A 14,991-nucleotide genomic window follows, 5' to 3' on the forward strand; every position below is an offset into this window, starting at 1 on the left:
TAGCAAAGTGTTACACAGCATGGAACCTCACGTTACTCTCTGGAACAGTTGTAAAGGAAGTGGATAATGTATGCACATGCACATTGATTATCCCATTTCATGACTAGCAACAATGCTCCCATCAGAGTACTGCAGCGCCTCCACTTGGCAGCATACAGGATCTCTGTGGCCTCTTTTATCCACTGTGTGAACAGAACACATTGTACAGCCAAGCACACTGAATTTTCTCTTTGCCGTGGAACCATGTGGCTCAATTCTCAAAAAACAACTTATTCTAAAGATCTGTTTCTCCCTAAGTGGAAAAAAAATAGGAGTTCTTAGACTTCTTTTGTTGGTATTTTCATGACTTCCAAATTGGACAAAGAGTTTTTTATTCTAGTTGCTGCTATATTCTTTGTTAAATGTGACTCCACAAATGCAAGAGATTCATGCAGTTTCCTTCGTTTACTGAGGTCAATGAACACATTTGTTTTCTAGTTCAAGAATTGAAAGCCATACCAGCAAACAGCCAAAACCAGGCCAATCAGCTCTACAAAGACTTGTGCTGATTTCCTATTTTGGTGGAGCACATGTCAGAGTGCAGCCTGCTGGAAATAAAGCATGTCCCAAGCAAACAGCCACTCAGTTCTGCCATACCACAATGAGAAAAGATAAATTTGTGGTCAGCCTAAGACCAGATGACAAACAGACCAGAACAAACCTCTTGCTACTGCAGCCTGTAGCGCAAACCGCAGCACTACCACAGACTATAATGAGAGCAGCTGCAATCTAAACTGGCAATGATAAATCAAACTTACCCCGTGGTGTTAGCCATAAATAATGAGCCTTGATCGAAGTTACGTAACACAATTAACTGGGAGCACAGCAGTGTTCGTTTGTGGTTCCAGTTCTAGAGCCAAATACCATCACCCCATCAACTGCCGTCTTGGCACGCAGGGGAACATAGCAGTCGGCAAGAATATGTATTTTGCAAGCATTTGTGAGTTTGCACAGCAGCTATGTACGTGTATGCATGTGAGAGCATGCACTCTGTCTCTGTAGAAAAGTGTATTTTCACCCCCCCACCCCCCCCCCCCCCACCCCCCATACTACATCTTTAAACCATACAATGGCAATTAAATTACCATTGAATGTGCTCAGAGCAGTGCATGATACTACTAATGCAAAATAGTTTGTACACAAATGTGGGGAATGCATGTTTATCAAGTACACAGTTGCCACGTCTAGTGTCACTTGAGCAGCAGTCACAGCAGAGTGGCTCAACAGGATGTTGGGCCAGGGCTGAACTGGCAATCACTCAGGGGCAGACGGAGGAAGTAGCTGTGCCATGGGGGTGGAACCGATGGTTGCAGCGTTGTTCTATCCCCATGTCATCTTGTTTGAGTGTTGAATCCAAGAATCCATCCCTCACCAATGAGATGACTTTGAGGTTCATAAGTTGGCATCGTCAATAAAATATTACTAAAAACATTTATACTATGCTGAGATGGAGAAGTTGGCGTTTTGGCCATCTAACCAGTGTGCGCTGGACTTCATGACATGAGAGAGTTACAGAATGGATGCCTGGAAAAATGAAAAATTTAAAATAAAATGATGGTAGCGCAGTTAGTGTGGACTACTTCATGAAGTGTAAACGCTTCAGTTCCACCTGAAAAGGTGGGTCTTAAAGTTTAAGTGAAATATGAACACCGCAAGGGCCAAAGAAACCAATACTTTCAGCATTTAATTCTATGATTTCAAGCCATCTCATTTCTTCAAAATGCTGAAGCAAGTCATCGTTACAACTTCCTTGTAGCATATCTTCATTTGTGTGTGCAGCAAAAGAACTCTTAGCACTTTTATATTTGCTTCATTATAATTTTACAGATCTTTGTGACATTTCTCTTGATAAAAATACCAACATGTATAATGTTCTTGAATCCAACAGTTGCATGTAGTGCAACGCACAGTACTGCTTTTGTAAGTTCTGTCGCCAAAATACATGTCAGAAATGCTCTCAAAACAGGATGAGACCTCATACGTGTGTCTTTTATCAGGCATGGATTGGTTGAATAACAAAATGTTTTTTAAAAAAAGGCAAAGTTAAACAGGAATAAGTTTCTGCTTTAGTCCAGACAAGAAAACCAAACTCAAAGTGTGAACACCCTTAGATCTATAAAACCTAGATAAGATCTTTCGTGTGTATGTCATGCACATCTGGAATGGATCTTTTAAAAAGCTGCTTGGCTTTTCGTATCTGTTAAACAATGCACAAACTGGATTAAGTGGATGTTACAAGGACTTTTATATGGGTATGATTCTGATATTAAATAAGTACCTTGAATCATGCTGCTCTAGCTTGCTGTCATGTAGCAAGAGGCAGCAACAACAGTGACGATAGACAAAATCTGGTGTAAAGCCAGACATATTAAGTTCTCAAAACAGTTTCCACATTTTTCTGTAAGACTGTGTCGGCTCTGAAATAAACTGCACTAAATCTACATGGCTTGGTGAGTTATTGGTTTATAGACAAATGATCAGTTCCTGTTTCTTGGATTCATTAAAGGACCACACCAGCATAAAGAAGGGGTCACAACACCCTTTTCAAAATCAACAAAAGCAGACTGAAGCCCCTTCAACCAGGTTCTTACTCATTATTGGTGTCAAAAAGTTGTCATTTATGTTTTTCTTAATAAACATTCACACATATCAATTACGGCTTATGTGATCTGAATTTTTTTTTTTAAGTACTATCATTTTAGGTGCGTGGTACGATGCAAACACGTGAATAGCCTTGTGAGTAGTTCCCATGTCAAAGCATCCAGCTCTAATAGACATGCTTTTATTATAGTTCAACTTGAGTGGACTGGACCACACTAACATGAGATGGTACTGGTTACTTTTTAAAAAAGAGCACTCTGATGTATAGTCAGACCCCATCAACTGTGGGACTGATGCTGGAGCAAACTTCTATTGGCAAGCACCTGAGCTCACACTATGGCACAGATGGGCACGTGCAGCGATGGGATGGAACAGTGTGCAGGAGGTGAGAGGAAAGGCTGAACTGGGCAGAGAAAAGCCCGAATGGACAAACTTCAGCAATTATTGTTGAACTGTAGTGACTTCTCTTTTCTGTTATTAGGATTTGTTTTTTCCATTTTCATTTCAAGTTTCTGTGGAACAACTTCTGAGACATTAAACAGAAAGCAAGTTATATGTTAGTCAGAAGCCTAATCATATCTCAGCATGGAGGCTTGGGCACAATAAGAATAAATTGTGCACCAGATAATTATTACTCAGGGAACTATTCTGCAGTTCAGAGCCTGACATTTACAAGAAAATCACATCAAGCCCTCTTTACAGCGGCAAAGAACATCTCGCAAAGATGATTAAATCTACTTAAGAAAAAAACTCTAGTGGAGTTGGTGTGAATCAGCTAAGCCATAACTGCCACGCTCAGCAGCTGATCAGCTGATCTGAGGAACTATTTTACATGACTCCTGGGTTATCACACAAAAGATTTGTTGGTGATGGATGGCCAGCAGGATTGTAGGTATTAAGCAAGTCTGTGTAGAAACACATGCAAAGCAACATATGCATCAAGTTACATTCATATATTCGGATTTGCACATTCCACACACACATCAATAACAACACTGGGCAGTTTAAACACATAGGTACACAAATACAAGAGCACTCTGTTCCTTAAACCAAAGTAACATTTGAGCTTCATTCCTCCTATGCAACAAAGGCTGCCTGTGTCAAAGCCAGCTATGTCAAAGCCCCTTTGGTTGCATTCAGATTCAAACAGGTAGCCGCATCAATGGGGAGATTTACAGTTTACTTTTCATGTCGTGACTGGTGGAAATTATGCTGAACTGAACAAATGACTCATTGCACCGTGTTTTTTTTTATTTTTCTATGTGTGTTCAAAGTTTTCACTCCAGAGGGTTACAAAAGTGGTTTAGAGACAAGCTCTGTGTTGATGAAATAGCGTCACTGTTTTGCTCAGAACGCCATTGCTTTCCCAAGAAACTTCTGAGGAAAGGGAATGATTTTCATTTGTCAGCCCTCTTTTTGCTCAGTGGTTTAATCTGCTAGTGAAGAAATAAACACAAAGGAAAAAGGGGAAAAGAAGTGAGACTTGGGCAGTAGGAGCATCTTCGTATTGTTTGGATGCAGAATGTGGGTCAAGCTGGTGGACGCTGATAATCTTAACCAGCAGTGTCCACAAAACACCCCCCTGCCCGCCAGGAAAGATTTACATGTCTCTGCTGCCATTGCACCAGCCGATGTGTGCTTACATGCACGTATTTCTCACACTGCCACTTTTTTTTAGCATTAATTGCTCAACCTCAGCCTGACCAAGAGAGATTTCGTCTGTCAGCTACTCACCTGCATGCAACCCCCTCCTCGTCTTTTCCCACTCTGTCCCTCTGCGTCATTCACAGCTTTAAAGTCCCTCCTGGAGTTTCTCTTTCATCCCTAATACTCATCTCAATGCTTTTTTTTAACCCCCTTTTGCTGTTCTTTTGCTCAAAGGAGAACTGCATTTCGATTTATGACAATAAAGACATTCTAGGATATTCTATTTTTATTTGCTCACTTAAAGCAATTGTGCGACAGCTTAAAAGTCCTTAAAAGAAAGAAAGAGCACCTTAAAAGAATAACATGACCTACATTATTGTGTAACCCCAGCTTGTGAACATAAATAGGAAGGAGAAAAAAAGTGGATGAGTCTCTCCCAAGAAAATAGGTAGAAATATGGCCCAGGCTGAGCAGGATTACTCAGGACAAGTAGTACATAAAATGCATAGACCCAAAAGCTGATGACACATCTGGAACATGCAGGTGTTGTTTTGTCTACTTAGTGAGTTTGTATGAGTAGATGCATGTGGAAATGTTAACGTTTTACTGAATTTATGTTCTAAACAGATATTTTATGATTATGTTAAATTGGGGAAACATATAGAATTGTGAGAATAAACAAGTTTTTTTCCGATTTGTGTATGAATTTGTGTTAAATGTGGCATCGGGGATGCAAGCAAGAGCAAGGAGTGCATCTTCTTGTTTTCATTCACATGTCATCGTATTTTCCAGTGCTGCCTATTGGTAGCATATTGCTGAGGTCATTCGACACGACACTGATACTTAATCATCCATAATTACATGAAGACAGTAACATAACAGTGGCAGAGTGAAAGAAATGGAAAACGTCTGTGAAAATGAAAGGCAAAAGCTTTGTACTGCCAATGCCAAAGAAAATAAGGGGCAATTTTGGCATTTTAGCATCTTTAAGCTTAATATTTTGATTTTCTAGCATGCAGACTACATGTTCATTTGACCATTTCTAGCAGTGGCAGACAGGTTGTCAGATATGCTCAGTATACTTATTTATTACTTTATTATGGAGATTATTGTGAAGCTGTCAGGATTCATGGTGCGAAAGGAGGACCCAGATGCAGATTTTAAAAAAACGTAGATTTATTAACAAAAAGCACAAGGCAAGAACAAAGGACGCGAGCCGGTTATCAAAAATCTTAACTGTGAAAACAAAACAAGACTGTGGCTAAGAATAAATAGACAAGACTATTAATTAAACAAACAAGACAAGACTATGAGGCAAAAACCTGACCTGACGAGACTGTGGAAAACCGTGGCTTGCATTTTGCAATGCAATTTTGCAATGACATGAGTGAACCTGGAAACTAAGTACTGTGGGGAGGTGATTAGTGATGACGTGCAGCTGTGGAACAGAAACAGGTGTCTTAAGTGAAACTTAACATGACAGGGGAAAAAACATGACAAGAAACAAACCAAGAAACCTGAAAACAAGACAAAACATTATCAAAACGTGACAGAAGCCAGAGCACATACATTTAAATAATTATGTAAGTCTCCTTTAATGCATTACTATGTTCAGTAGAGGAGAAACCAGCAATAATAATCAATATATCTATATATCTTCGGATGTAATCAAGATGTTCTTTCCCTCCAAGATAACTGTTGTGTGTAAAGAAATACCGATTAACTTCTTTCTTTTTCATTTAGATCAGTGCTTTTAAGTGAACATGATCAGACTGCTAAAACAAACAGCCTTCCACATCCAACACAAAATCTGCTTCAAAACTCTAAAAGTTGTATTACCAAATTACCACGGTCATAACTGCTATCATAACATGAAAATTACCACTGAACTGAAAAAATGCAAATAGAAATCTGTCGAAAAAAACATTAGTCAGTTAGTTATGATGAAAGATTTGTTCTAGACCTTGAATTGTTATGGCTGTAACTCACCAATTATTGCCTGTCTGTAGAGTTGAGCTCTTGACAAATTCCTCACTGCAATGCAACTAACTGCTGCTGTTCCCATTAATGAAAGACCAAAGATATATCATGAATGTGTACTTTGAGGTTGTTGGTATTGAATTAAGCCTTACTAAGAGCACAAATGGCAGTACTTCAAACATTCAACAACCCCATACATCCAGAGATAAGCACCATTTCCCAGGTGGTCATGTCCTTGACCTACAAAATATTCTCACTCTTCACAATGACCTTGGCTACAACTTGCAGCTAGATTAAAGCTATTTACTGTATGCAGCATTATGTTGTATACTAGCTGTGATTCATGCAGTTTCAAAGAATAGTTTCTTATATTTTTGTCAGAAATCATTAGTGCATCACAGACATAGATTTTTATTTGGATAGAAAAGTGATATTTAGATCAAAATAACAATAAGGTTGTTTTTTTTTGTATATAACACATATCATTTGATTCTTTGAAAAAACTCAATCAGTCAGGATCAACCAACCCCTAACACAGTCATAATTTCATGCTGACGTTCTGTTCATATAAGGTATTGGTGATTAAGATGCCTCCTTGCCAGTGATGTCAGTCCGAGAACAGCATGAGCAACGACGAGAAGCCTTTGACTATTTGACTTCATAAGTACTAGTGAGTCATCACCACCACTGCTTTGCCAGAGACAGAGGGTGTGGATGCTGGCCATCTGGGCCAAGGAATGAGGACAGAGCCCTGGACACACTGCCTGCCTGGAGGGCATTTGGCAACCGCCACTGGCTTTAATCGAGGTCCTGACTATAACGACAGTGGGTGGATGGATGGATGCATAGTTACCATAGCATTGCTGTATGTTTAGGGGTACAGCTTTAAGGCCTTTAGCAAAAGTGAGAACATGGTTTCCCTGTAATCAACAACTCATTCAGGTATTTTCGCTTAATTTCTCAAATGATTTGAAAATCATCGACATAAGTCGTAAATAATTTTCTCCTTTGCTGCACCCTCTTTCCTTCATCACACACACGGACATGGGACAGTAGAAGAGAGGAACTAAATGACATGAAAGGCGTGCACATAAAGGCGTGTCCGATATCAGGACATTTAGTAGCAGAAACTGCAGGATCTTATACAAATGTAGAAAAGAGACTTGCTGTATTATTTGTTCCTTCTTGGCTACTGTATTAGGATGGCAGTGAAATTTGATCATGTGACAAAGAATAAGAATTACTCATTTTAATCAAATGAAAACTTTTGACCAATAAAAAAGTAGTTTTAATGCAAGTTTTAATATTTTTCTGTAACTCAATCACCCCCAACACTGAAATGTCGAATTAACAAAATAAGATATATGTCTTCTTCTTACATATTATTTGTTTTATTCTATTTACATTTTTTTTGCTTTTGAGCAACTAGTTGGGATATGAATTGCAAATTATTTAAGGCTCAGCAGGGGTTTAACGTTGACCAGGCAACGCACCATGCCGCTGCAATTGTAGGGAAACACAACTATATAAAATGTGTACATCAGCAGTTATGGAGGCTGGCCAAAACACTACATAAAGACTGATATCGATAAACTGCCACTAAGATATCATAGTCCAGTAGTTCTATTCAGTTCTTTAAGGGACATGTGTATATATAAATCTGTTTTTTTTTTTATTCCATGAGTGGCTCGTTATCAGGCCACTGCAGAGCTTGATGACGAGCTGATCATTTGAAATAGGTGTGTTGGAGCAGGAAACATCTAAAAGATCAGGGTAGTGGTCACTGAGGACCAGGATTGAAAAACACTGAACTAGAAAACCCAAATGCAGGGGGAGGATAGGTGAGAGAACAATTGAAATGAGTAAAGATGACGGATGGTATGCTGAAGGCAATGGGAGGTTGCTGATGGGCCCAGGAAGAGCCCAGGACTGTAACCATCAAGTCACCTTGATGGTTACAGTACTTTACAGAGTCAAAGTGGTCTAATTATCTGGTTGCCATTCTCCAGACATAGGAAGAAGGTTTGGGGCCGACGACACAGAAAGACAGCTTGTACTGACAAGAGCTGAGTGCCTTCATCAGGGCAGCTGCTCACTGTCATCAAGCTTGAATCCAGAGCTTCTGACTCACAGTCTCCATCTGCTAATTACACCAACATTCAGCTCATGGAGAGAAATAAGCTTTTTAAAAATGTATTAATTCAGTTCCTGAATATGAGGAGCATATTAACCCAGCAGAGCTCTGACGAATCCTCCTACAGATGGTCTCGTAAGTGTGACCTAAGGACCTCCGTCTTCTTATAAAGTCTGCATGTCTCACAATGCTGCGCTGGCTTTTAATCTGCCCTGGAGCTTCTTCACTGCCTGTTTGCTGCATCGTAGCCCACTGACCTACTTACGTGGCCTTCTGTTTGTGTCTTATATCCTGCCTGACACACATGCATCAGAGAAGGTTTATATATCCGGGCTTCATTACCAACACCTTTCTTACTGATTTTACTCTTTCTTTTTCTGCTGGCACGTTGTACAAGATAAATGTTGTGATTTATGTGCATGTATGTGCGTGCCTGTTTGTACTCGTGTGTAACTGTGTGTATATAAATGTAATAGCTCAATTATATACGTGTTATGTGGGGTGTAATGGCAGTATTATCAAATTAGCACAGGCGCATCAAGGTTGTTTTATAAGCCCTGTTGTCCTTTAGTATTTGTGGAACCATCACACACACCTCGGAGCCAGTTCCTTCCACAGACTCCCACAAGTGCCCTTCTTATGATCTCGCCAGAAGCAATCTGTGTGGCCTCAATAAGCATCGGACGTCATATCGCCAATAAATACCGCAAAATAGGGTGAAGGTTTCCTGTAATGCCAGGTAACGGAAACAAAGAGCTTTGAACTCTATGAGGAGCTCTAACTATCAGTGTGTCATTTCACAACTCATGGGCTTTAGAATAAATCAATACGTAACAATGAAATCATTATCAAAGCTATGTCTCTTTTATTCAAAAGGAACTACATATGCTGTTTTCTTTCGAGGTTATATCATGGCTCATGAGACAACATCAATTCTGTTGATTAGCTATCTCTCGAATTTTATGGTGTGGGTTAAATTAGTTTCAATGCCCTACAGCAGTTGTGAATATCATACTGGTTAAGACCAAACACATTAAGTAAACCCCTGCTTTCAGCAACAAAACAATTAGACTGTATAATATCTTTTATGTTTGACTTTTTTGCCAGCTCATTTTTTGGTTGTTTGCTCTCTAATGAGCCTAATGGGAGATCCATCTTATTCTCAGTCACTGTCAATATGTCTCAAAGCTTTACTGAGAAGACACAAACTGATTTGGTCAAACTCATTTGATCTTTTGTCAGGTTTAGATACAGCAACAGCTTGATTGGGGTCAGGAAAAGACAATGGTATGAGTAAAACCCAACTTTTCATCCTCTGAATCTGATTCTATAACTGAATACCGGATCAGACGTCGATAAGAGACATTTCTCCCAATAGACTTTGAAGTAGGGCAACACAGGGACCTAATTTCTCTGAGACGGTGCTATATATTATATGGGTCAGACTTCCAGCGAGTGATCACAGTTTGCATCCTTACAGAAGTCATTGTGATTTTATGTTTAGTGAAATAATGGCTGTAATATGTCTAGGTGTAGCTCTTGAGACAGTCTGGTCAGAATATATCCCCGTCTTGTCATCTTGAGACGGTGTGTTCCCTGCGGTTTAATCCGCTGCTCTAACAGGAGCTCACATACAGTCGGACGTTTGCAACACACCCGTGGGCACAAATGTCGTCACAGTTTTGGACATAACCTCGGGCGAAATCATTGTTGAATTTACACCTGTAACAGAAAGAGTAAAAGATTGAAAATACAGATGACCTAACATTGGGGGAATTGTCCCTCTGCAATGTGCACCAAAAGCTTTGATAGCCATCAGTGAGCTTCTGACAGATCTCTGGTTGCATATTTGATTAGTACTTCTGTTAAAGCTCAGCTCGATTTGTAGGTTTGGTGGCACAGGAACTTCTTGTAAGCTCAATTCAGGTATCAAATACTACAGATGTGGGATGGTCATTCCAAAAGTTTGTCGTTTTGTTTTATCAATGCGGACCCTAAAACAGCCCAGATGATTATTTGAGGTCGCAATGAAACACTTCTGGGGTAGAACTTTATCATTCTACCCCTATAATTAACAAAGGGCACAGTGGTCTTGGTGGTGAATACCTCACTTTTATTTCTTCACTCATTCCTCCGTATAATTCAGTGTTCATCTAAACTTACAATGAAATTCTTTTTTTTAAGGCAGCAACCTCTCGGCCCTTGAAAATATGCAAATTGTGTGTCTGTCAGTTGAAAGGTCATTTACACCATTGCCTCCAATGTCCTCTCGTTTCTGTGCTGTGGGAGTTTGAATAAAGCTCCCCATAGAACTAGAGTTATGTTCACTAACTCTAGTTTCCCCATTGTTTGAAGCACCAGCATAGAAACTCTTTGGGATCTGATTACACGTCTGTCTATGCAGTGCAAAAGCAAAAAAAAAGATATTTAAAGATTGAATTTAAAGTTCTAAAGAGCATCTGGAAATGTGTAGATTTGAGACCACAACAGTAATTTACTGATCTCTGTTAATCAGGATTACTGTCGGTTTTTATCTGCTGTAAAGGGTTGTTGTTAGCGTTGTTGCTTGTCTGCAGATTTCAGTTTTTTCATTGCTGTAAACGACTTGCAGCATGAATCAGAGCCTGAACTCACACTGGTCTGGCCTAATGGGCAGCAGAAGTGGCATTGACATTCACTGGCCCAATTTTGAATCATGCCATTTGATGTTTCATCTGTTGTGATTCATAAAATGATGCTCTACTGCCATCAAAAAACTTCCCATTTGTTCAGAGGTTACAGCTGTTCTGATACAGCATAACAGAAAACAGTTCTCCAACTCTCCAAAGGCCACAGACACTGGCGTGTGTGTGTGTGAGTGTGTGTGTGAGGGTCACTTAATTTGCATCTTGTGACACTTATTCAAAACCCTGGATGCAAATATGAAATCAAAATGACAGACAGACAAAGATGTGATCTTCAAAGGTTTGGCCAAGGTTTCTGTTTCTTCAAATTGTCAAGTGAGCAGAAAATAAATTGTTCTCCAGAAGTTACAAATTAAATATTTATTCCCACATTCAATAAAAGCAAAGTCTATTTGTTCTTATTGTGAGCAGCTTGAAGTAAAGAAGGTCCATTTAAAAAAAAAGAAAAGAAATACAAACTACTTAAAACTGTGACTGTATCGAGTTTATAAAATCAGAACGCTTTCTCAGCCGACTTCACTGTTGGTTTCGGCATAAATTCTGAACAAATCAAGTCAGAAAGGTCTAATGGTCACATGTAACATGGAGAAACTCCCCTTTCTCTGCTTTCTGGATGAAGCCACGAGAACCACAAGCACGTGAATTTTATTTTTCCTCCCTTTTCTTTTTTTTTGTCACAACAGCTTCTGTTTTTTTTTTTTTTTGGTTTTTTTTTCCAATTTGACACAGGCCATTCATGGATGACTATTGTGTTGCCAGGAAATGATAAGAGTTCAGCAGCTTTTGTGGCAATTATCTGAATAAAACACTTTAACGTGTACTGTCTGCACAAAGGTGGGTCAGAGTAATGGACAAAAGATGCTGGGAAATAGTGTACAGCACTACAAGTCAGTACAGCAAAATAAATTAATCTTTTGAGAAAAATCCCAGTGACTGCAGGCATTCAGAGAGGTTTACCAATACTGTGCAGCTGACAGGAAAGAATCAATAGATGCTGGGATTGCCTAGTAATTTTTGTTTTGAGACGTTTGTCCAACAGTTGGGAAAATTTCCCATGAAAAAAACAGAATCCATGCAGACACTCAGGGTCACGGTGTCAGAGTCTGAAAGTGAAAGGAATGGCCACCAGTTGTGCTGTTAGAGTGTCTACATTTAGCCAAATTTTATTTTCCAAATGTTAGCCTGAATAATTATACAACAACCCCAATCCCCAAAAAGCTGGGAAGCTATGTGAAGTGTGAAAAAAACAGAAAATTTTTTCACCTTTTCTACTGGCTGTGCAATGTCAGGGGGAGTGTGGTGGTGGGAGAACAGAGAGACAGGGAGAAAGAGGGTGAGACAGATGTTTGAGAAGCAGTCTGGAGGATCCTGGCCTACATTTTTCTTCCAAGTGGAGCAATGTGCCAGATGTATTCTCTCACACACATACACACACAAAGCATTAAATATTCCACATTTGCATATTCATGTATGCTGTCACCAGCCATTTCCTGTCATGCAGATCATGTAGAGCTCCTGTCGGGTAGAGTCCTAATGTTCAAAAATAAACTCGGTCAACAAGTCTGTTAAATGACATTTTTATTCCACTCTTTCAGCATGATTTTTTTTCTTATATATTCATTTTACACATGCACATTTTTCTCTTTTAGTCATTAACAGTTTAACACTGATTGACTGAGAGGGATGAACCAAGCTTCCAGTACCTTATTAAGGAACACATTAACCTATCAGCCGCAACTTTAAAACCACTCACAGCTTAGGCGAGGAAATTTAATTTCCATTGCTGCTTTTGATTTGCAATAAGAAGATGTGAATAAGTAAAGGTAAAAGGAGAAAATTACAGAAAAAAATTAAAATAAATCAACATCCACTATTGAGCAGTAAAGGTTGTACATTGGCTAGAAGTGGTTTTTGCCTCTTTGAAGACAACTTGATGCACAGCAGTGGGATTGGAAACCACTTTATGAATCACCTCTGACCTGGAAAAGATCAAAATGCCGGAACACATTAGTTGTTTCTGTTCTGAGCATGCGAACAAAACTCATGTGACCGACAGCATCGCACAAGGCTTAATAACCCAGATACTCTAAGAGGTTTAGGTAATCAGGGAGAGCTTTCTTTGTTTGCCTCTATTAAACTACCACCACAGTTGTTTTCTTTTTTTCTTCCTCCTCGAGGTAACAGCTCTATTTTGCGATTAAATCGATGATGTCATCTGCTGAATTACAACCACTTGCAAAGCTGCACCTCCTACGCAGTCATTTATTTGCTTCAAATCAGTTATGAAAAAGTGTTCGAGTCACTTTTCTTCTTTTTGCCCCTAATTTGTAGCTTTTTAAAAAAAAAAAAGTCCAGATTACCTGAGATTTATAGAGTTATCTTCGTTAAACAGGTAAACAACTTATATGTAGCATTACATTCTGCTGAGCAGTTTTTATTTTTTCTTCCCTGAAACGACTCCAGACAAAAGTTCTAAACTGATCTCTGGGTTGAGATTTCATTGATAGGGACATCAATACTGCATCTGTATCAAATCTATAGCAGCCAGCTATGCAGTTCTCTCCAACCTGCCCTGAAAGAAAATATGCTTATATATAATATATAATAATATGTGTTTGTTGATATAGGCAGGATAAAAGGTGGAGGAATTTCAGTCTAGGGTTGTTACAGCTAGTCTGATTTTATTCCGTAAGAATGGGAAGCTTTCATAGAAGGCCAACCACTGAAACTATGAGGGGCAGAAAGTGTACAAAAAATACCTTACCGATGCTACCGTTTGCATTTTGCACAAAGGAACGGGCAGTTTCCTGAACTAAAATCCCTAAATATCCCAAATATGACGTCAGCAATATTGATAAAAGTGTACACTGTACTGAGGGACAACATTTTGCTGTCAAATAATACGGATCCATAAAAGCTAAGGAAGGATAAATGTGTATTCATGTATAATCGGTATAGAATTGTTACATGTGCTGTCAGCTCAACACAAAATAATCTGTGTAATCAAAATTAGTTTAATACATCTCCAACAAAACAAAACAGAGCATCTAAAACGGTTTTCGTGTCTTGTTTTGCTACGTCAAAAAAAGAAATGTCTTGATTTATTATGCACGTTGGAGCTGTGCCCATTGTGAGCTTTTGTGCTGGTGTTTCTGTTTTACTTAAACCACCTAAAAACACAGGTTGGCACTGGAGTGTCTATCCCACTATGCTCAGTTTCCTTGTACAATTAAAACAACTTCTGAAAGCAGAAATCACAAAACATCACCTGTGCTCTCTAAGAATGATTGAAGCCCATGTTGGATCCATCAAATACTGAACAATTTAGCTGAACCTGAATAACTAACCATGAATAGAGGACAAATATCAGGGGAGATTGTGTGAACAACCACTGAAGCGACTGACATGACACAAGCTGATGGAAGCACACTGGAAGAACACTGGTTATTGGTTTAGTTTCGTGAGGAAGCACAGCTGATGGAGTGTGTCACTGCAATGAGAAATTAAATATCCTGAGTGACGCACATCTGTGGTCCAGGTACGGTATAAAATCAGAGCAAAAACATCAATCACAAGAGGTCTTCACACTTACATGGCGACTTGCAGCTTTTTTTTTTTGTCCAACAGCAGTCGTTTTATTTTTCCCATCTGCACGAATTTACCACCAGCTAAACTACTCAGTCAATTGTTTTGGTCTGTGAAGAATGAGGTCAACCAGAAATAGCCCCAAACTAACAAGCTGCAAGGGGACTTATCACTTCTTATAGCATCTACCTTATTCAACAAATTGACTTCCCTTCCCAGCTGTGTACTGGGACAAAGCCAGTCGTCCAATTAAATGCCCTGGTTGAACAGGTTGTCCTAACTGTGCATGGAAACGTACCGAATTAACATGCAGATTTGAAT

This window comes from Leuresthes tenuis, unplaced genomic scaffold (assembly GCF_036924035.1).
Source record: "Leuresthes tenuis unplaced genomic scaffold, fLeuTen1.0.hap1 SCAF_7, whole genome shotgun sequence".
Classification (NCBI taxonomy): domain Eukaryota; kingdom Metazoa; phylum Chordata; class Actinopteri; order Atheriniformes; family Atherinopsidae; genus Leuresthes; species Leuresthes tenuis.